This window comes from Ambystoma mexicanum, chromosome 5p, assembly GCF_040938575.1.
Source record: "Ambystoma mexicanum isolate Mex_15411 chromosome 5p, UKY_AmexF1_1, whole genome shotgun sequence".
Taxonomy (NCBI): domain Eukaryota; kingdom Metazoa; phylum Chordata; class Amphibia; order Caudata; family Ambystomatidae; genus Ambystoma; species Ambystoma mexicanum.
The window spans coordinates 691946784-691971551 of NC_090930.1; the positions used below are offsets into that span (position 1 = coordinate 691946784).

General features: G+C 46.1%; 1 long non-coding RNA gene across 3 annotated transcripts in view; it reads left to right on the forward strand.

The window, feature by feature from the left end:
• LOC138481140 (uncharacterized) overlaps positions 1-24768 on the forward strand; it is a 535683-nt gene that overhangs the window by 219730 nt on the left and 291185 nt on the right. The window lies entirely within an intron of this gene.

Here is a 24768-nt window from a genome sequence, read left to right on the forward strand (position 1 = left end):
CACGCGATAGGCCCTGTGCGAGTGGGGTACATGTGTTCCTGGGGTGCGCGGGAAGTTTCACTCACAATTGGAGCGGGGAACATGTATATCGGGGGTGCGCGGGAAGTTTCACACGCAAAATGCCCTGTGCGAGTGGGGTACGTGTATTCCTAGGGTGCGTGGGAAGTTTCACACGCGATAGGCCCTGTGCGAGTGGGGTACGTGTATTCCTGGGGTGTGCAGGAAGTTTCACACGCGATTGGCCCTGTGTGAGTGGGGCACGTGTATAACTGGGGTTCGCGGGAAGTTTCACACATGAAATGCCCTGTGCGAGTGGGGTGCGTGTATTCCTGGGGTGCACGGGAAGTTTCACATGTGATAGGCCCTGTGTGAGTGGGGTACGTGTATTCCTGGGGTGCGCGGGACGTTTCACACGCGATTGGAGTGGGGAACGTGTATTTCGGGGGTGCGCGGGAAGTTTCACACACGAAATGCCCTGTGCGAGTGGGGTACGTGTATTCCTGGGGTGCACAGGAAGTTTCACACGCGATAGGCCCTGTGCGAGTGGGGTACATGTGTTCCTGGGGTGCGTGGGAAGTTTCACATGCGATTGGCCCTGTGCGAGTGGGGCACATGTATAACTGGGGTTTGCGGGAAGTTTCACACGTGAAATGCCCTGTGCGAGTGGGGTACGGGTATTCCTGGGGTGCACGGGAAGTTTCACACGCGATAGGCCCTGTGCGAGTGGGGTACGTGTATTCCTGGGTTGCGCGGGAAGTTTCACACGCGATTGGAGAGGGGAACGTGTATTTCAGGGATGCACGGGAAGTTTCACACGCGAAATGCCCTGTGCGAGTGGGGTACGTGTATAACTGGGGTTTGCGGGAAGTTTCACACGCGATTGGCCCTGTGCGAGTGGGTTACGAGAATAACTGGGCTTTGCGGGAAGTTTCACACACGATTTTGTGTCAGAGCGGGGTATGTGAATTTCGGGGAGTGCACGGGGAGTCCTACACGTGATTTGGCAGTGTGGGTCCTCCCAGGTGTTCCCTCTATACCCTCCACAGCCCCTGCAGGCAGCCCACACCACAAGGGACTACCCTGCGCACCTGGTCATGTCCCGCAGGCAGCCCATCCACCATGGGCATACCCCCTAGGCAAGCCACATGTCACCTTGCACTAGTGATCACCAACTCATGTCCCCAGCACCCCCACCCCCCAGCAGTCAGGGGCACCTGCCAGCAGGCCTCCACTAATGTCCCACACGTGTCTCCCAGCACCCCCACCCCCCAGCAGTCAGGGGCACCTGCCAGCAGGCCCTCACTCATGTCCCACACATGTCCCCTAGCACCCCCACCCCCCAGCAGTCAGGGGCACCTGCCAGCAGGCCCCCACACATGTCCCCCAGCACCCCCACCCCCCAGTAGTCAGGGGCACCTGCCAGCAGGCCCCCACTCATGTCCCCCAGCACCCCCACCCCCCAGCAGTCAGGGGCACCTGCCAGCAGGCCCCCACTCATGTCCCACGCATGTCCCCCAGCACCCCAACCCCCAGCAGTCAGGGGCACCTGCCAGCAGGCCCCCACTCATGTCCCACACATGTCCCCCAGCACCCCCACCCCCCCAGCAGTCAGGGGCACCTGCCAGTAGGCCTCCACTCATGTCCCACACATGTTCCCCAGCACCCCCACCCTCCAGCAGTCAGGGGCACCTGCCAGCAGGCCCCACTCATGTCTCCTAGCACCCCCACCCCCCAGCAGTCAGGGGCACCTGCCAGCAGGCCCCCACTCATGTTCCACATATGTCCCCCAGCACCCCCACCCCCAGCAGTCAGGGGCACCTGCCAGCAGGCCCCCACTCATGTTCCACATATGTCCCCCAGCACCCCCACCCCCAGCAGTCAGGGGCACCTGCCAGCAGGCCCCCACTCATGTCCCACACATGTCCCCCAGCACCCCATCCCCCAGCAGTCAGGGTCACCTGCCAGCAGGCCTCCACTCATGTCCCACACATGTCCCCCAGCACCCCCACCTCCCAGCAGTCAGGGGCACCTGCCAGCAGGCCCCCACTCATGTCCCCCAGCACCCCCACCCCCCAGCAGTCAGGGGCACCTGCCAGCAGGCCCGCACTCATGTCCCACACATGTCCCCCAGCACCCCCACCCCCCAGCAGTCAGGGGCACCTGCCAGCAGGCCCCTACTCATGTCCCACTCATGTCCCCCAGCACCCCCACCCCCAGCAGTCAGGGGCACATGGCAGCAGGCCTCCACTCATGTCCCACACATGTCCCCCACCACCCACAACCCCCAGCAGTCAGGGGCACCTGCCAGCAGGCCCCCACTCATGCCCCCTAGCACCCCCACCCCCCAGCAGTCAGGGGCACCTGCCAGCAGGCCCCCACTCATGTCCCACACATGTCCCCCAGCACCCCCACCCCCCAGCAGTCAGGGGCACCTGCCAGCAGGTCCCCACACATGTCCCCCAAAACCCACGTCATGACGATCCTCAATCATGGGTCTCGTGGCCACCCACATCACACCCCACGCCACCACAGCTCAAAGACCCAACCAAGTATTGCATCCACCCACAGAGAAATGGTCATTACATGATACGACCCGAATGGCAAGTATGTACATGAACACATGTCCGTCACACACACACAATGGGTGCAAGTGAATGTGAAAACCCATATCATGACATGCATGAAACCAATGAGAGAATACACACATCGAAGTATGAAACAAAAATGTATTGAACACAACATGAATGTAATGAAAAAAAACACTCAATAATGGCAATAAGAAATAAAATGCAGCATGTCCAGAAAAGAATACAAAATGTGAAATCAGAATCCAAAGAAATCCAAATGAAAATTTGTCCAAAGTCTCAGTCCAACAAAGCAAATCCAAGGGAAAAAAAAATATATGAAATCCATTGCGCCATGGTGAAATTAAAATAAAAACGAGAAACATCCACTGTTCAACTATGTACAAATCACCAATCCAGGGTCCATGAGCCCAACAAATGAAAAGAAACCTACAAAAACACTACCTAAAAAAGAACTATATACAAAAATGTGGTGCATTGTCCAAGGGTCCCAAAATAAACAAAAACAGAAAGGAAACCTAACAGTATCTAACTATTTAAAATGGCAGCGGGCTAGTCCGACGGCTCACTTTTTGATGTCCCGGGCCAGGGCATCATCGAACTCCCGCTCAATGTCCTGGAGCTGGTCCTCTTCCATGGCCCCGAGGGTTCTCAGGGACGACGACATGTTCACCTCCAACTCCCTGCGAATAGCCTCGAGGCACTCGCCCCACCTCAGGGCCCTCCGCATGGAGTTCTCTGCCCTGACCATTGTGAGCCGTGCCTCTTCCGCCCGCTGCCGCTCCGCATCTATGGCGTGGCCCAACCGCTGCCACACGGAAGACACTTGAAATCCGGGGTCCTCCTGCCCTATGGCTGATGCCTGCCCCTCCGATGTTGAAGGCCCAGAGCCTTCATTGCTCCCACCATGTTGCTGCTGCTGTGCCTGTGCCTCTCTCCTGGCTCTTGCTGACTGCACGTCCTCCTCCGGCTGGGGTGCAGTTGTCGTGGTGGCCACCCCTGCTGGATGTCCGACTCCTGACTGTGGCAGGGATGTGTCCTCCACCAGCCGGGCCGCTGGGTCAGGGGCAACTCCACAGGGTACCAAGGTGATACATGGCATGGAGGACGACTGGCGCGTAGGGGGTTCAGGTGAGGAGGGGGACGCAACAAGGTCCAGCACATGGAGGAATCCAGCACCAGGGACCCGTCCCAGTAGGTCAACGTGGTCAAAGAGGCATGCGAGACGACGTGCAGTCTCTCCACAAAAAGACTACAGGTCACCTCGCATGCCCCGTTGACGCAACGCTATCCCACTCAGGACAGGCTCAACAAGGTCCCAGATAGCCATGTCCGCAGGGAGAGGAAGGCCAGTTGTTGTGCGCACATCTCCTCCCTGAAAACGGGTCTGGACGTAGGCATCCCTGCTGGTGCCAGATGATGCAGTGACAGGATCAGGGACAGGATTACACACAGGCACCTCCGCGGTGGCCTGTGCTGCCTCCTGTCCCTGCCCCTGCACTGCACCACTAGCACCAGTGGAATCCCCACCTCCAGACCCCGTGTGTGTCCCTTCCATGGCCTCCTCCTCCACCAAACCCCCCACCAACCTGGACGTGGCACCAGACTCCTCACTCCCCGATGAGATGACAATCTGGGAGGGGAGCTGGGCCTTGCGTCTCCAGCTGGTGGTGCGATCCCTGCCGCTGTGCTCCACAGCACCCTCTCATCCCTCTTCATCAGTTGACGCTGCAGACAGGGAGAGATAAAACACAGACATCAGGGCGCTGTACAATGGACTGATACACACATGACAGTTGCACATGAGTGGCAGTGTCAAACGTCAGACATGGCATCACACTCCACGACACACATGTCATTTCAACTCACACACATGAGCATTTCCACAGCAATATTGCACCAGGCATCAACATCCATACACATACAACAGCATGAACAGCCGAAGGTGAGCCTGACATCACATGAAAGACAGGGAGTGCACTAGACATGCACACACATCACCACACTTACATGCATGTCTACATCTCCTCCAACTGTCACAGTGATGCGATCTCCATACATGTCACATCTGGCATTCAGCCTTCTACATATCAGTGTCACGTGCATCCATGTTGCATAACAGTTGCACACTTATCAAATAAACACACATGCACATGTACACAGTGCAGATACATGCAGCAGGAACCACCATCCATGTGTGAATCCACAACCATGACAACGTACATATACAGAAATTCAAACATGTGTGCTCCCACACCTGCATTTGCACAGCATGCTTACCAACACATACACCATCGATGTGTCTCACACCTAAGAGAACTCACATGTGGCAGCCTCACGCCCCTGTTCATACACATCCCTACATGGCCCTATGAAAACACATGTGCAACCTGCACACTACTGGCACACCACCACACGCACACTGTCCAATCAGTATGCATGTACACTTACCGCTCGACTCCAGACGGGTCTGCCTCTCAAGGACCTGGACGTGGAGCGCTGGGAATATGTGTTCCAGGACCCTCATTTGGTGGTCGGACAGGTGGCCCCGGCACCCTTTGGCATCCGCTGCCTTCAAGAGGCGCTGGGCCTTGTTGAGGGTCCTGGACCTGAAGTCCTTCCAGCGCTTCTTGACAAGTCATGGACTGCCACCCCCTCGGCGTTGATGGCAGTCACAATGTCCATCCAGATGCTGCTTCGTCCTTCATTGTCGGCGTGCAAACTTCCAAAGAGGGCATCACACTGCCCCAGGACTTGCTCCACCAGGACAACAACTTCACTGGCACTGAAGCTGGTGGCCCTCTGCCTCTCTGGCTGGGGGTTGCCAGTGGTGCCAAATGGTGTTGTGCCCGACATGGCAACCCCAGAGGCAGGAGTGGGTGGGCAACTGGGTCCTGGGGCTGGGCTGTGGAGCGATGGTATCCCAGTCAGGAGTCTTCAGTTTCAGCAGGGATGGTCACAGCAACTGCACCTCTGGCTGACGTGCAGGCAGCAAATAGCAGGGCACGTGGGCAGCAGGCAGTCAGGCAGCAGCAGATGGCAGGTGGGAGCGTGCTTGGGGCTCTGGGAGGCAGTAATTCGGCCTTCTGGGCAGGAGCATGGTCTTCCGTGTGTTGTTGCATGGCCAGCTTGATACAGAGTTATTTGGCATGTGAAAATCTTGCACGTTAGTGTGTAATTCGAGGAAAGGCCCTTTGCACGTAAGCGCGTCAGCACACATATACGTGGTTTCATTGGACCAAAGGCCCTTAGCGCGTAAGCGCTGCTGTGACGTGACTCACGCAGGCGTTTCCCTCGTGACGTGGGCATAGTGGTTCAGCGCGCGTGAAAAAACTGCACGTCTGCGTGTGGATGCGTGTAATCCGAGGAAAGGGCCTACGCACGCAGGGATTCTGTTCTGTCCAACTCACCTGCACCAGGGGTAGAACCCTCTATGGGGATGTCAGTGTTGGTAGGTCTGCCTTTGGCGGTTACGGATGCAGGGTCACACTCCACAGCATCTGATCCTGTTCCTGGGCCAGCAGATCAGAGGGGGAATGCAGTCCTGCAGCCTCAGGGAGTGCCAGCGCAGCAACGTGTGGTGCCCGTCGACGCGGTGGCCATGAGCCACCAGGCAATACTGTATGGGAATACTCCATGTACGCTATGGCAACCCAAAAGGCAGCATCATTAGAAATGATGGCTCAGGCAATGGAGAGGGTGGCCACTTCCATTATCCCCCCTGAAAGGCAGATGGAGCAACAACAGCAGGCAACATGCTCCATTTGCCAATCACACAGGGAAGACATGTTGGCGTCCAACAGGGACCGACGGGTGGCACTGGAGACTCTGTGCAAATCCATATCAATAGAGTCCCAGGGCCACAGGAAAGCTCTGAGTTTAGAACTACATAACCTCAGGCAGACTCTCGTTGAACTTGAGGCTTCCAGTAATTTAAGGGCAGAACAGCAGCTGGAGCAGCTCACACGTTCGATCTCAGCTGAGCTGCATGCAACACGTGAGGAGATACGGGCATCACACGAGGCCATGCGTGCAGAAATGCAGGACACCCATGATGTGCTGCATGGGGATCTCCGCACTTTAATTCTCCAGAATCAGACCTTCCAGACCTGTATGCTTGCTGCCATGGAGGACCATACCAGGGCTTTGCATGGGCTGCCTCCCATAGTGCCACCACCTCCTGATGCAGCAGCAGAGGATGAGCAGAGCGACAGCAGTTCTCCCACAATGGCATAGCCCAATTGGCCATGATCCCAAGGAGGTATTTTTTTTCCGCAACAACCACACAGGTGGGTGTTGGTGTGCACCTTGTCCTCCAACCTCCTGGGTGGCCTCCCCCACCCCACCTGGCCCCCACATGGCCATTTTTGATTTTTACAGTGTGTTGCCTTGTGTGGCTCCCGTGGGCATCCACTGTATTCCGGCTGGGCACATGCAGGCTTGTCCTGAGTTTGGGTTAGATGCTTGGGTTCGTGAGACACACACCCCTCCTGCTTCCCGTTTCCATGGGCTTGCAAAGGGTGTGACCAAGTGACAGTGAATTACAGTGACGTTGGGCTCCCATGAGCTGTGTGGGCAGTCTGTAGCCAATACTGTGTAGACATCCCTAGTGGATATTGTTGTTGTATTGTACTCTACATGGTGTATTGATATGTGCTTCTGCATCCATGTCTTACTCCTAATTTGCAGGTTCCTTCCTCATGTCTTCACAAGGCCGTCTACTTTGCAGATGCAGTTCATGTTGTCTGCAGTACACTGAGACATTTGCGTGGCAGCAACACTCTACAGTTGGAAGGGGTCGATGTGCTGGCGTATTTAGGTTGTAAGACTACAACTACTTGAACTTAGTACTGTCATGTTTTTGCATTTTTCCATGGTGTGTTGCAGCATTGTGTTGGTGGTAAGTATTTGGTAATGTGTGCTGTTAGTTATACATTACTGGGAGCATATTGTGTGTGGGCGGTTTTATTAGGGACAGTGTACTTTGTGACACTTGTGTCAGGTCTTGTGCATTGCTTTGTTTGCTTTCACATTGCATGACATACCATGGTGTGTTTGATGGTGGAGCTGGGGAGGGGTTGGGTGACATGGCGCTGTTCTCATGTTCTATTTAGCAAGGGCGTAATGAATTTCGCAGCATAGATGTTTGTCTTTTGATGACACAGCATTGGTGGTGTTTGGGTAGGTAGGGATGCACACAATGGGCCTCATTACACGGACGGCGGTAAGGGTTAACGGTCACCGTTAATGGCAACGGTGACCGTTAACCCTTACCGCCGTACTACGAGGTCCCTTTGCGGGTTGGAGGAATTAACGCCTGCTTCTTGCAGGCGTTAAGTACCAACCCGCTAAGGGACCTCGGAGCTAATTACGGCACCGCAAAATTGCGGTGCCGTAATTAGCGCCTTCCCCATTCCCATAGAGCCCTATGGGGCAGAAATGGGAATGGGGAAGGGCAATGGCGGAAAGGGGATTTACCGCCCCTCCAACCTTGGAATGGGGCGGTAAATCCCCTTTCCGCCAAGGCGGTGCCGGTGATTTACCGGCATGGTCCAGGGTGCTAATAGCACCCTGGATTACCGCCTTCCGTGTAATGAGGCCCAATGTAACCCTTCCAGGTGACCAATCTCAGGCTGGTATGGTTGTGACAGTTGACTGTCCCTTATGTCATCATCATTGATTGTCAGCTGGTATGTTCCAGGGCTGTGTGCACTCCACAGGTGTGTGATTTTATGTGAAGTAATTAGCCACCAGCTGCGTAGGGGCTGCCTCACCACGTGCCCTTTCCCCTCCCATGCACAGCAAGCGTGCATGTGGTTGGGGATGTGGGGGCACCACCATGTCCACCGGCAGGCCCCGGCGTGTTGCAACGTTGTGCAGGACACATGCTGCCACTATGATCCTGCACACTACTGGGGGAGCGTATAACAGCTGCCCACCAGAACGGTCAAGGTAGCGAAAGAGTGACTTGAGCACTCCGAATGTGCACTCCACTATGCCCCGGGTTGCAATATGGGCTGCGTTGTATCTTACCTCGGGTGGCGTGGTGGGGTTCCGAATTGGCGTCATCATGTGGGTGCCCAGAGGGTAGGCACTGTCCCCTGGGGAGGTGGTGATGGGTATCATTAGTGGGGTTGTGACATTACTCAGTATCTGACATGCATGCATGTGCAGTGGCATTTATACTCACCAAGCAGCCATGTATCGCCATGCCGCCCAGCTTCTAGGTCCCGGTTTAGGGTTGACATTCTGTAAATGAAACTGTCGTGGGTGGACCCTGGATAGTTGGCATATACTGAGGTGATGATTCCCTTGGCATCACATACTACCTGCACGTTGATGGAATGCCAGTGCTTGCGGTTTCTATAGATGTGCTCAGATGCCCTGGGGGGACGTAGAGCCACATGGGTGCAATCAATGGCACCTAGCACTTTGGGGAATTGTGCCACCCCGTAAAAATCCTGGAAGGCAGCCTGCCTTTCTTCAGGTGTTCTGGGCAGGTATATGTGCCTGCGGACTGATGGGCATGCAGTCATGATGGCCAACACCTGGTGTAGGCAGCGTGACTGCGTGGCCTGTGACACCCCCCCACTATAGTAGTTGTCCGCTGAAATGATCCAGTGGCCAAGAAGTGCAGTACATTGAGGACCTTCTCCAGGGGGCTAAGTGCTTGGGAGCAGAGGGTGGGTGATGTGAGGTCATCCTCCCACTCACTCACCAGGTCGAGTATTATGTGAGGTGGAAACCTGTACCTCCCATACACCTGGTCATCAGGCATCCCAAAAAGGCTGGTTCTGGGTGTAAAAATTCTGGGCCTGACTATCCTCCTCCTCCTGTGGTATCCCACGATCACTGCTGCTAGGAACGGTATGTTCATCTTGGCATCTGAGCTTGTTTGTAGTTTGCGTGCACTTTTATGCTGCGCGGGTCCACGTACGCCTGCTTCCTGCTGGCGTACGTGTTTCCAGATTAGCGCGTCTTTTTTGGCACACGCATTGGCCCCATTTGATTCCATGAATACGTGTTGTAGACGTGCGTGTAGGCGTTCTGCGCATTTGCCTCCTGTACTTTCCCCGTGACACCCACATTTTCACGCGTTGTTCCCCATTCCGCTTGTTATGCCCTCTGTTCCGCCTACTTTCGTTGTGTGCGCTGCACTATGTGCGCTTTCGCTGTGCACTTAGAGCACGCTGTTTGGAGACATGTGCACCAGCGTGCGCCACGCAGAATTTTAGCGCACATCCAGGGATTTACACGCGCACGGACTTCCATGAATCGCTGAGCGCGGGCTTCGCTGCGATTTTCGCACTTGCGATGCGATTCCCATGCTTTCGCACGCTTGCGCCGAAAATTTCAGCGCACATTAATTCCATGAATCGGCCTGTTGGTATCAATGCGAAGACTATAAAAGCCATAAGGATGTTATGTTATGTTATGTTATGTTATGTTAAAGGTTCTTATATCGTGCACTGTTGCCACCTGCATGGTTTCATGGCACACTGGCGGATCTGTAAACAAGGGGGAGGGAGGAAAGTTAGTGGGACTCTGCAGGAGAAAGAGCAAGAGAGCTGCAATGTGTTATTGGCAGCTTTAGTTCAGTTGACACTGTTCACTGACCATAGGTGTGCTTTTCTGTTGGTAGCCACCATGTGCTGTTGGGCAAGGCTATGTGTGGTTTGTTTTGTTGTTGTGGTGTTGTGAAGTGCGTGCCGTTTGTTGTGTTGTGGAGTATGGTTGTGTTTAGTTCAGAGTTTGAGAAGGTATATGCAGAAGGGTGAGTTTTTAATAGGGTTAGTTAGTGTCAGTACCCTTTCCTACACCTGCTGTTCTTACTAATTGTGGCCGATATCCTCTTCCCTGTCATACATTCTGGTGTGCAGCAATTACCACCCCCACGGGTTCCTCCAGGGGTGATTTGTTCCCTGTGACCTGCAGCCCGTCCATGCAAGATGTTGCTCCCCAAAACAGATGGTCCAAGAGAAAGATGGCCAACATAGAAAATTAAGCAGGACAAAGAGTGTACACCAAGGCTTTATGGCTGCTCTGGTACTTATTCTCAATTTTTTTAATGAGGTGGTCCTTGCACTGGAGAAGACTGATGCAGCTGTACTGACTAGAAACAGCTACCATTGGCTGGTATATCTTTATGCTGATGAGGGAGATTTTGGTGCATGCAATGAACTGTCTTTTTGAAATTACTCCCTGTGCTTGATTTTGTTGCAATGAGAATTCACACCTAACTAAAATATGTATGCATTGAGGACTGTGATGATTCATGGGGTCTCGTCAGTTCTCACCAGAGAGGAGTCCTTTTGTGTGAGACTAGGGACGTAAACAAACCTACTGAGATGAAGAAGAGGATACTAGAAATAAAGATTACCCAATGGTTGGCAGCCAACCATACTAGGACTACGAAGATTGAGCGAGTGAGGAAGAGTGCTCATGAGTGAGAGACAAAGAACTATGGTTCTACACAGGGAGGGACCAGTACTTCAGCATAAACATAGAAGAATGACCAACGTATGTTGTTAGTGAAACCCGGAAGGTTCAAGGCTGGCAAGAGCAAAAGACCAGAGAGCCATGGGAGGTCCTCAGCTGAGAGGATGTCGGCAAACCACCAGGCGAAGAAACACAGCGAGGGCAGATAGCCAAACTGTGTATGTCCAAGAGCGAGATTGGAGGCGGTGGTGTGACCCTGAAGAGGTGGACCGAATGTTCCTCAAACAACACAGAGACCGCAACTGGAAAGGCTCCATGAAGCCACGCACTTGAGCCAGAAGAGAGAAGATATGCTAAATGCGCACAAGATATGAGAGGCAGCCCAACCCCACAGAAAGAACCGTTGATGCCAATCCATCAGAATAGAGGTAACCGGAGCTGTGGGAGATCAAGGAGTGGAACATGGCAGGAAGAGCCTTAGGGGACTAATCATACTCATCCCAGTGGTTGTGAATACTTTAAAAAAAGTAAAGAATATAAGGGGACTCATCATACTCATCCCAATGGTTGTGAATACCTTAAAGAAAGGAAAGAATATAAGGGTGCTCATCATACCCGTCCTAGCAATTGTGAATACCTTAAAAGAAAGTAAAGAGTATAAAATGACTCATAATACTCGTCCCAGTGGTTGTACATACCTTTAGGAAAGTGAAGAATATAAGGGGACTCATCAAAACCATCCCAGTGGTTCTGAATACCCTAAAGAGAGGATAAAGTGACTCATCATACTTGTCCCAGTTCTTCTGAATATCCTAAAGAAAGTGAAGAGTACAAATTGACTCATCCTACTCATCAAAGTGATTGTGAATACCTTAAAGAAAGTAAACAATATAAGGGGACTTAGCATACTCATCCCAGTGGTTCTGAATTCCCTAAAGAAAAGGAAGAGTACGAAGGGACTCATCATACTCATCCGGGTGGTTGTAAATTCGTTAAAGAAAGTGAAGAACACAAAATGACTCATCATACTCATCATAGGGGTTGAGATTACCTTAAAGAAAGTGAAGAGTATAAAAGGGCTCATCATACTCGTCCCAGTTGTTGTGAATACCTTAAAGAAAGTGAAGAATACAAAGGGACTCATCCTACTCGTCCCAGTTGTTGTGAATACCTTAAAGAAATTAAACAATATAAAGGGACTCATCATACTCATCCCACTGGTTGTGAATACCCTAAAGAAAAGTGAAGAATACTAAGGATCACATTATATTCATCCCAGTGGTTCTGAATACCCGAACAAAAGTGAAGAGTAGAAAGGGACTCATCTGACTCGTCCCAGTGGTTGTACATTCCTTAAAGAAAGTGAAGAACACAAAAGGACTCATCATACTCATCCCAGTGGTTGTAAATACCTTAAAGAAAGTGAAGACTACAAAGGGACCCATCATACTCATCACAGTGGTTGCAAATACCTTAAAAAAAGTGGAGAGTATAAAAGGGCTCATCATACTCATCCCAGTTGTTGTGAATACCTTAAAGAAAGTGGAGAGTACAAAGGGACTCATCATACTCATCCCAGTTGTTGTGAATACCATAAAGAAAGTGAAGAGTACAAAGGGACTTATCCTACTCATCCCAGTGGTTGTAAACACCTTAAAGAAAGTGAAAAGCACAAAGGAAGGAACTTATCAATCTTGCCCCAGTGGTTGTGAATACCTTAAAGAAATTAAACAATACAAGGGGACTCATACTCATCTCAGTGGTTGTGAATACCCTAAAAAAAAGTGAAGAGCATGAAGGGACTCATCATGCTTGTCACAGTCAATCTGAATACCTAAAGAAAGTGAAGAGTACTAAGGGTCACATCATATTCGTCCGAGTGGTTGTAAATACCTTGAAGAAAGTGAAGAGAGGGACTCAACATACTCATCCCAGTGGTTGTGAATACATTAAAGAAAGAAAACAATATAAGGGGACGCAGCATACTCATCCAAGTGGTTCTGAATACCCTAAAGAAAGTGATGAGTACTAAGGGAATCATCCTACTCATCCCATTGTTTGTAAATACCTTAAAGAATGTGAAGAGCACAAATACTCATCCCAGTGGTTGTGAATACCGTAAAGAAATTAAACAATATACAGAGACTCATTACACTCATCCCAGTGGTTGTGAACACCCTAAAAAAGGTAAAGAGTATGAAGGGACTCATCATGCTTGTCGCAGTCATTTCGAATACCTGAAAGAAAATGAAAAGTACTCTCCCAGTGGTTCTGAATACCCTAAGGAAAGTGAAGATTACAACGGGACTCATCTTACTCATCCCACTGGTTGTAAATTCCTTAAAGAATGTGAATTACACAAAAGGATTCATCATACGTATCCCAGTGGTTGTGAATACCCTAAAAAAGTGAAGAGTAGAAAGGGACTCATCATACTCATACCAGTGGTTGTGAATACCTTAAAGAAAATAAACAATATAAGGGGACTCAGCATACTCATCCCAGTGGTTCTGAATACCATAAAGAAAGTGAAGCATACTAAGGGACTCGTCCTACTCATCCCATTGGTTGTAAATACCTTAAAGAAAGTGAAGAGCACAAATGAACTCATCATACTCATCCCAGTGGTTGTGAATACTCTAAAAACAAGTAAAGAGTATAAAGGGACTCATCATACTTGTCCCAGTCATTATGAATACCCTAAAGAAAGTGAAGAGTACTAAGGGACACATCATACTCATCCCAGTGGTTTCTTTATACCCAAGGAAAGTGAAGAGTAGAAAGGGACTCATCTTACTCGTCCCAGTGCTTGTAAATTCCTTAAAGAATGTGAAGAACACAAAATAACTCACCATACTCATCCCAGTGGTTGTAAATACCTTAAAGAAAGTGAAGAGTACAAACAGACTCATCATACTCATCCTAGTGGTTGTGAATACCTCAAAGAAATTAAACAATATAAGGTGATTCATCATACTTATCCCAGTGGTTGTGAATACCCTAAAAAAGTGAAGAGTATAAAGGGACTCATCATACTTGTCCCAGTCGTTATGAATACCCTAAAGAAAGTGAAGAGTAGAAAGGAACTCATCATACTCATCCCAGTGGTTGCAAATACCTTAAAGAAAGTGAAGAGCATAAAGGGGTTCATCATACCCATCCCAGTTGTTGTGAATACCTTAAAGAAAGTGAAGAGCAGAAAAGGGGCTCATCATACTCATTCCAGTTGCTGTTAATTCCTTAAACATAGTAAAGAGTACAAAGGGATTCATTATACTCATCCCAGTGGTTGGGAATACCTTAAAGGAAGTGAAGAGTACAAAGGGGCCCATCATACTCATCCCAGTGGTTGTGACTACATTAAAGAAAGTAAAGAATATAAGGGGACTCATCATACTCATCAAAGTGGTTGTAAATATCTTAAAGCAGGTGAAGGATAGTTCAGTAAGTCCACATAGTGTTTGAAGTGTGATCCAAATATAGAATGACATCTAGAGACACAGCAAGAATCCGAAAAACATAAGGGTCAAGACCCTTTTGTGAGAAACAAAAGAACTGTATTGAAAGGTTTAAAGAGGAAGCAGAAATGTTGGATACATCACCTAGAATAATTAAATGATTTGTTTCATTTGGTTCCCAAAAACTATTTGAAAATAGACCATTAAGGCTGGAAGAAGCCTGTCCAGGAGAAGGGAGTCATTCTCCTGGATGCCATTTTGGACGGAGGTTGAATCATTACTTTAGACTAATTTACTGACTGACGACAATGCCCATAATTAGTTTTATGTTAGGTGGCACACACCTTTTTGATAGGGACGGATAGGCCTTTTATTATTATTTTAATAACAAGAATTGTAAGAATACTAATATGTGGTGCCCCTCCTTCTTCTGGCCTAACACAGGACTTACAAATAAATTGTTAATATCTAAAATGCAACTTCATTGCTACTCATCACATTACAGTTGTGCTGCTGTATTGTGGATCCTTGATTCTCCTTGTCACAAATTGCTCATCCTCAGGCCCCATCTTGGGTTGGGGCTGGAGGGAAGTGACTTGAGTATTCATTCCTTCACCGCCACAGGGAAGATAACATTTGTGACAGTGTTGCCATTGTTTTTAAAAATTAATATAGTTGTACTCAGCTAGAAAGTATGTTTCCATCTTCTTTTCAGTAGTTTGTATTGATGTTTAAAGTTAGTGTGTACATGTGTATGTGCATGTGTACATTATGTATGCTTATTTAACAACGTCTGCATCTTTTATGTTGGCAATTTTAATGAACATTCCACTTTTGCTTATTCTATGCCATTATAAAGATAGTTTAAGTGTTTTAAATCAGAATTGTGTTTTTCCCACATAAATGAAAGGGGATATATTAGATCGGGCCATAAAAGCATGACAATTTATTTTAAATGTGTTTATTGCACCTATTGTTAGACTGATGACTCAATTGTCTCTTTTGAAATTAAAATACCATCAGTTAGTTATAGTGGTCAGAAGAAACAAAACAATTACTTTAAAATTAGATTTTTGAAAGTTTATGACTGAATCTGTTTTTTTATCTTAGTGAATGCATCTTTTTCATATCTTAGCTAATGCATCTATTGATTGGAAACGATGGTCCTATACCTGTTTACCATCTGTTTGCCATATGTTTACCCCTTTTTTTGGTTTAAAAGGTTTTTATTAATATCAGATCATACAAGGAATAAGAGGATCATAACACGTCTTATAGACATTATGAACATAGAGGATTAACAATAGAACTAACTATTGAGGTACAGGGAGGCCTTGTATGGGTACATACTCATTAATCATATAAATCTCAGTTTGGGGTGGAAAGGGGAAAGTTTGCATACCTTTAAGAACAGGTACAAGACAAGGACGGAACATACAGAGGACGGAGGATGAGTTAGTGGAGGGGAGGGACAATGGGAAAGAGTGTGCCATTTGTATGATATGCTATGATATGATAGGTTATTTATAACATGCTTAATACCCAGAGGTTTCTAAGCGAGGGCCCGGGGATCGAACCTGTGTTGCTCCATGATGCTTTGCTTCCAAGACAAGCACATTGCCCTGACATATCCTCCCGAAACGTACTCAATAAATAACAGTTAAACCGAAGATACAGGTGCCAGAAATTCAATTAAAGGTTCCATTTCAGTTCATGTTTTATAGTAAAGACGGAGTAGAAGCATTGCACCTCTCTAGTATATGAGTGTTACAGATTGAATTTCACCACATCTTATAATGGTGTTTATCTAGATTTTTCCATTTGGATGAAATAGTTCTAATAGCAAGCATAATAAAAAAAGCACAATTTTTATCAATAATATCTGTTAAAATAACACTGCCAGCAAAAAGAACTTGGGGACAGAAGTCAATTAGTATGTTAAAAATGCTTTTGAGGGTTTTCCATATGCTGAGCCAAAAGGGTGTGACAAATCTACATTCATGGACCATATGCTTAAAAGACCCTGGGGGTTGAAGGCAGCTCCAACAATTGTCATTTTGCATATAGCCACATTTGAAAAGGAGTGAAGGAGTAATACAAATTCTATGATGAATAAAGTATGTAGTCTGTAGTAGACTTGCCGATGTGGTGACTTTAAATATGTGATTCCATAATTTAGGCCATTCCAGTTGACTCTCCATTAGTGCACAATCCTGCCGCCAAGCTATCTAGCAATCTTGCATAGTTTGCATAGAGGAGTTTTGCAAAGTGTTTTGTAATATAAGGAAGCAGACATATACAATTTGTGGAGAGATTGTAGCCTCTCAACATTAGTAGCAGTGTTTTTACAGATGAGGGAGTCATAATTTTCCACAATAGCATCAATAATATACAGGAATTGTTGCAAGAATGAGAAAGGCACATTGAATTTATCAACAAGTTCATTAAAATTGACTCGGGTGCCTTGCACAAACAGCTGATCAAGATATTTGATACCCAGAGAGAGCAATGGACTCCAGAAAATTGATTTCTTTTTAATCATAATTAGTGGGTTACACCAAATGTAAGGTGAGATGTAATGGGAAAGATTTAGATTTAGAGGGAACAAATAAATTCTGAGGTAGTGAGCAGATAAGATGATTATACTTATACTTTTAACAAATCTGTTTTTCGTCTTGATGAGATAGCAATTAGCAAGAGTTAGAGGGGACACCATCACTCTCTCTGGACATAACCACTGGGGTACATCATTAGAATATTCATAAGGAAACCATAACTGTACTTGTTTTAATACAAAAGCCATATGATATTTTTTAAAGTCAGAAAACCCCACCCGTCCAGCAGCACATGATTTTTTTAGTTTTCAAAGAGATAGTCTGTGTTTGTTCTTACCCCAAAGAAATTTGGCTAGGCAGGTGTCTATGTATTTGGAGAGAGAGGAGAGAAGAGGGATTGGTAACATATATGGGCGATACAGAATAATTGGAGAAATCATCATTTTAATACATTTTAATCTACCCCACCATGACAGGTAAAGGGAGGACCAGGAGTTTGTTAATTCATTCATTCTAGAGAGTGAAAAGGTAATATTGAGTTTGATGATATCTTTGACAGAGAAGTGAATGTGTATAACAAGATATTTGATGCCATTAGGACACCATTTCATACCTGAGGTTAGTATCTGGTGATTAGTACAGTGTACATTAAGAGGGAACATTTCTGACATGGCTGTGTTCAGTTTATATCCCGAGGCTACAGAGAATTGCAAAATAATGTATAGTATGTGTGGCAAGGAAGAATCAAGATTTTTAAGTAGTAATAAAACATGAGCAGCATACACCGCTCATTTAATTTTTAAATCACCACACCATGTGCCCTTTATATTATTGTTCCGTCTAATTCCAAGAAGGGTTCTAGGGCTAAGATAAAATGAAGTGAGGAAAGAGGATACCCTTGACGTGTACCTCTGAATGAGGGGAAGTATGGGGATATTTGTCCATTAATGAAAATGGATGTCATAGGAATTGAGAACTTTAATCATTGCTAGAAAAAGGGGACTCAAAACCATGCCATTTAAGGGCTTCAAACATTTAGTACCATTCAACCCGATGAAATGCTTTTTCTGCATCTAGGGTGACTGCTGTGTATGGATCTTTGGAGCCATGTATGGAGTCTAAAATGTTCAAAACCAGTCTTATGTTACAGAAAGATAGTCTACCTTTAGTATAATAACCCACTTGATCTTGCTTTACTAGATTTGGCAGCACCAGGAGAAGTCTATTAGCTAAGACTTTGGCAAATATTTTATAATCCGTATTGGGTCAATAAATCTGAGTTCGTTTGGGATCTTTAACAGGTTTGGGAAAAACTATGACCATGGCTTCCAGAAATGACCCCCATGCCTCACAATCTCGGATTAATTGAGAAATGAATTCACTTAATTTAGGTATGAGAAGATCTTTAAAGTGTGCATACAAATCACTGGAGAAGCCATCTGGTCCACATGCTTTCCCTTTTTTAAGGTCCTTGTTGGCTTTGCGGATCTCTACATGAGAAATTGAGGGATTGAGTGACTGTAGGTTAACCAGTGGATATGTAGAGTGAGATATGTTTTGGATACATTTCTGAATGTGTTCATTATTAGGAGAGGCTTCAGAGGTGTATAATTTCTGATAGAAATGAAAGAAGACTTTAATAATTTCTTTATCCAAGAAGGTTCAATTGCCCTTGCAATCTTTAATGACTGCAATTGTGACTTTTTCTTTTTTAAGTTTTAGGTATGAAGCCAGGGACTTACTTGATCTATTAGAAAGTTAGTACATTTTTGCTTTGTATTTTAATAGGTTATCACAGAAATATTGTGTTACAATTTTATTGTATTGTATTCTGAGTCTGATATTGCTATTTAAGATTGTTTCAGAATTAGTGAGCATTTAGATTCTAGGGTTTTAAGTTGCTACATAATGCTCTCAGACTCCTTTTTAACTTTTTTTTCTCATCACAAAGGAGATAAAGTGCCCCCCATGGTACTGCTTTGTAGAAATCCCAGTTGTTAATAATAGAAGTGTCTTGGCTTGTGTTTTCTGAAAAGTAATTATTGTGTTGTTGGTTCATGAATGGTGTGAATTACTCATCTTTGAGGAGGGATCGATTACATCTCCATCTGTTGGATTTACCAGTATTCTGTGGAGATGAGAATTGAATATGAATAGCTGCATGATCAGGTAGCGCTATTCAATCAATTTTGGCATCTAGGAGGCAACTCGTTAGAGATTTAGATATAAATGTATAGTCTAATCTAGACAGAGTTTTATCAGGACTGGGAAAGAACGTGAATTCAGAGTCGCAAGGGTGAGTGATACGCCAGGTGTCTATAAGGCCTCATTCTGAAATACATTTGGTGAATTGCACATGGGATTTGGTGTGCTTAAAATGCACACTGGATTTCCTAAGAATGGGTGCATAATCTCATTGCAGTCACCACAGACAATGAAATTGTTAGGATTATAGGGGAAAATTTGTTTTTTAAGTTGCACCAAAAAGGAGGTGTCTGGCGATGTAGCACCATAGATGTTAAGAACAGTATATTCAATGGAATCAACTAATAGTTTAACCAATACCCATCTGCCTGTGTCGTCGGATTCATTTGCCAACACTTGTCATATACATTTCATGTTAATAAGTGTAATAACACCATTCTTCTAACCATAAACTGCACTCGAGAAGACTTGGCCTACCCAATGGCATTTGAGTTTGACCGCCTCTGCATTAGAAAGATGGGATTCCTGGATGCAGGCTATGGATGGTTTGGTTCTATTAAGATGTGATAGTATTTTCTGTCTTTTAATAGGGTTATGTCCCCTTTTAACATTCCATGAGGTTACACTGAATGTAATAAATTACAGTAAAATAGTATACAAGTTGCATAGCTTAAGTATAAGTGAAAAATAGTTACTACAAGAGAGGCTGTAGGAGTAATGTTAAGTGGTTAACTTTATTAGCACGATTGACAAGGACACAGTGGGTAGGACACATAAGGGAAGTGGGAGGACAAACAAAATCAACATGGATGATATATATTCAAATAGAAGAGCATCAAAAATAATTGTGCCTAACAGAAAACATCGAAACTAATCCATGTTGAGCAAAAAAGAAATATGGAGGTAGGAGGGCCTCTGAGGAGACAGCTACCCTTGCACCCCAATCTGGTGAGGAAACATTATAGTGATGATTAGTCTTATTTCAGTTAAGTATAAGTAATGAAGATCAAGTTGGTGGTCTTGACATATCCATGTCTTCTCTCCTCTGGCTTTGGATGAAGTGTCTTAAATCATTTGGAACTTGAAATGCAGAGGTGTGACCATTTGTGAAACCATATTGTATGGGGAAGCCTGGTTTGTTATCATTAGAGAATCATTAGCCATTGTTAGAGAATCATTACCCATTGTTAGAGAATCATTACCCATTTAGGGATTAGTTATCCATCATACATTCTGAATAGTAGTGACATGAAGTAGTGACATTAGACTATTCACATATTATGTAGCCATTTGCATTTGCTATAGAATGAGGCCTGATATATATGAAGTGCCTTGCATTTGCCATGTAGAGGCACATGTTATATTTGTAGAGATATGTTGTTCTATATTATGTATGCATTAGAGACAAGTATGAGTGTGCACTTGGAGTATGCATTGAGTCTGCTTTATAGATAGTGCTTGGAATGAATGAATGCGTTAGGCACTACATTTGAGAATAGAAAGCATGAGGCCTATGATTTTGAAGCCATTCTGAATGAGACACACAGAAGCAGCACAGATGCGAAAGATGTTATGAGTTACAGTGTGAACGAAGAATGTGCAAACAGTTTCTTAGCAGACAAGATAACGTGACTCTTGTCTGAGTGCAGAAGGAGGCTTTATCAGCCTGGCTGGTGTGTGCAGACAGAGATGGTTGGGGCCATGGAGGGAGTGCTTTGCAGACAGAGACATGCAAAGGATAGAGGGATTTCAATGGAGGAATATGGAGAGAGGTGGATGGTATGGTGATAGCATGGTACAAGATAGGCTGAAATGTCACGAAAACCAGAACATGCAGTAATTGAACAAGTACAAGACATGCATCACAGACTTTTAGGTACTGCTCAGATTTAGAAATGCTGACAGATAGACAGAGAGGCATTTTAGCTTAGAGAGACATGTAACCATGGATATGTAAATACGTCATTTAACAGTATAATGAGAGGTGAGGCTTTGGGAGTTGCTAGATCTAGATGGAGTTTTTGATGGAGCTGCTCTCTGAGATGGGAGTTTTTAGTGACTTGGAGAGAGGCGTTGGAGGTGTTTGGTGCAGCAGAATCTGATGGCTTTGGGAGTTCGGAAGCTTGGGAAGCATTCTGATGAGAGCAGAGTTCGAGTGACCAGACTGACCAGTTAGCTGGAGAGGAGGGACATGGCAAGAAGGGGAGTGTTGCCTAATAGATTGCATGGGGAATTGAGGCAGAAACTCACACAGAGCTTTGGGTTTGATAGATGGGGAAATCAGACAGGGATTGTCTTAGAGAGAGAGTATGGTGTGGATTGGAGAGGAATGCTAAATGCTGACACTTGCCATATGTATGAATACACTGGATAAGTTGCTATTAGATTGCTTGCATTAGAAGCATGTAAGGCTTACATATATTGCATTGTAGATTTGCACCCAGAGCATAAAAGGTGCAAATTTGTGATTTGCATTATAGTAGTGTTTGCATCATGCATTTGCTGTGCATGAATAAATGTATTCTATTGTTATAATTGAAACTGACTTGTGTGTTTTTATTTGTGTATGTGTCTATTCTTGGGGTTATGGTATTAGGTTATGTTTGTGGGTCCATAGTATAGTAAGTTAGGAGTAGCACAGTGCACACTTACCTTGAGATACAAGAGTGGGGGGCATACTGATCCACACCTCTGATGTAGATTTGGTAGGAACTAATGAATTGTCGCCCACACTTGTCTAGGACTAGGGCAGATTTGTTGCAGTTCCACAAATGGCACCCAAAGTAGGACCCTTCCTTCCACAGCTGATATCGATGAGTGCTGGAACAGATGTGTAGTCTGCAGATTTTTGGCAGCTGACTTCTGATCCACTGATCGACATAGGCTGGAGGCAAGGTTCGAACACGATGTTCGCGTGTGCAGCTGGCTGTGTTATCTGTTTTCTTGTAGCTGTATTTTCTGTCTATGGTTATTGAGTTTGTGGGAATAGATGTTTTATGTTTTGTCTTTAAAGGGGATGTTATGAATTAGAGCATGCTTTTTCCACAATTTTATTCACCGTAGGAAGGGGAACGCAATTGCTGACTGTGACTTTGAATCCAGACTTTGAATTGGAATTGATCCAGAGCAGTTTTTCATGACTGTGTCAGGATGCATACCCCCGGGCATCCAGACCACGTCCATCAGCCCCGGGAGCAGGCATCATGTCGCCTTGAGAAAACCCAGCAACCCCTGCTAGGGGCTGTCTGGGTTCAGTCCTGGCACCTATGGCGCCAGGCTCATATGGGACTTCAGTCCTGGTGTCATAGGCGCCAAGCTCATAGGTGCACACTTACCTGATGCAGACCATGCTGCAAGAAGATCCAAGCCCATGTGAGGCCTGGAAGGGACTACTTTACCTTAGGGACTATTTTGTTACTCGGGTGTGGTCGGGGAGGAAAACCTAACTGGGACTACTTTGGAGGCTATTTAAACCACGCCCGAAGAGCAGCACACGCTTTGCGTTATTCTGCATCCAGCAGCGTAACGCTCACCGTGCCAGCAGCAGCATCCAGCCTTTTGCCACGCCTGCCTCGAACCTGGAGCACCTAGAAAGAAGGAAAGAAGCAAAGGTTAGAACAAGAGTATTACCTGATTTCTTACCTGATTCTGGATTCATCGCATCTTCAAACCAGAGGACAGACTTTGTTTTAAACGCATCACATCGCCAGCAGCAGCGCCGCGCCATACTCACCGTTCCACGCAGCATCTCTTCGATCTGGCGCTGTCTCCATCTTTACATCGCCGAATCCCGGCACCTAAGGGGGACAAGAAACAACAAGGTGAGCAGAGAGAACAGACAGAGACAATCTCTTTAGCTGCCATATGCTTACCTGATTTTACCGCCGGAGGTATAATTCTTCAGCACGCCACACCTTCTAATGCCGCACCTGTAAGATAAGGAGAAAGCAGCAAGTTTAACCATTGGCATTATTTACCGGACAGTTTTGGGTAACACAAACTTCTACCGGAGCGCTTTCAACCGTCAATCTTCTTATTGGGTCAAAGCTGCAAGATAATAGAGGAATTGGACAGGAGTGAATTCCAGACATTTTGAACTCTTACAAACTATATACTTACGGCTCTTCGCCAGGACCTTTTGGAGTCACGATTCATCTACAACTCTTCCAATATCTTCAGCCCAGTGAAGTAACTGGTCATCAACGCGCCCCTGCGTGCTTCGCAGGATGGAGAGCTCATCCTTCAAGAATATAAGGTGAGATTGCTGAGAGGGCGCTTCAGAGGTGACTAGTGGGGAGGACTGTGGGGGTGCTATCACTTGAATCCACAAGTGGCTAAATCTATCTCTCCACTTGTAGGAGAATATTTCTACGGGCAAAGCAGACAAGATTAGGAGGGCAGATCCAGTCAGTCATTGCTGCACTACGCATCACGTGGGTGGAGGCCGCAGCAGTCTGGGTCCAACCGACGCCCCTGTGGGAGCCAGGTGAGTGTAACAGACTGGCAATTGTTTTAGAAAATACATGTACATATATTTTGCGAGCTAGAGAATTGCTTTTTTTCTTGTAGATGCTTAAGGTATTTTGTTGAAGTCCGCCTTTGACATTTTGGAATTGGAATCCAACCTTTGTTTTGGATTCATTTGTTTGGGAATCAGTGCACAATTTTGCCAAGCTTTGACTACATCTGCATTGTTTAGAGATGTCGAAGGCTTGTTTGAAAACTTACACCACTAGATGTGAGATTTTGTTGACGATTGAGAAACCCGAAGGGTTGAGAGAGAGTAAAGAGGAAGCAGGAAAAGAAATGACACCATATATTAGTGACTTGTGAGCAATAATATATCATCTCACACATATAATTGATAACTGGGAAGATGTCCCAGCAGCATTGAATTACCCATTGAAAACTTTGACAACAGAAGTGATGGGTGGGAACAGAGTTCCTAGGGAAAACCTGGTAGGAGTGAAGCACAAAGTAGTGCATGGAGAACATTTGAATATTGTTCATGGGGAGAAAGAGCTACCTCAGAATAATGACAAAAATAGTGTGACCCAGACAGCTGTTGGTTCCACTGAGAGTGCTGCAATTACTGAAGAGATTGCAGCAACAGCAGAGCAACAAATTGAACAAATTGAACATGATGTTTGCTATCAAGAGGAAATAGAGAGTGCATTTTTGACAGACATGTGCAGTTTGCCTAGTGGGTTTGCGTATGAGGATTTGCATTATGAAACTCTTTCATTGGAGACACATTTGCATGAAAGCAGTTATGTGCATGGAGGCAGTTGTGTGAAGCATTTGCAAACTAGGTTTGTGAGAAGAGATGCTGAAAATCTTTGTTTTGAATGGTAATGACATTTGTAATGGCATTTTTGGCAGAATTAGTAACAACAGCACTTTGCCTATGTTAGAAAGTGAAATCTTGTTTTGACTACTGACATAGAAACTTGGATAGCATTGAAGGAGATAGTGAATAGAATGAATCGTGCTAAAGTTGGATGTTTTGAGATCTTGCATTCTTTT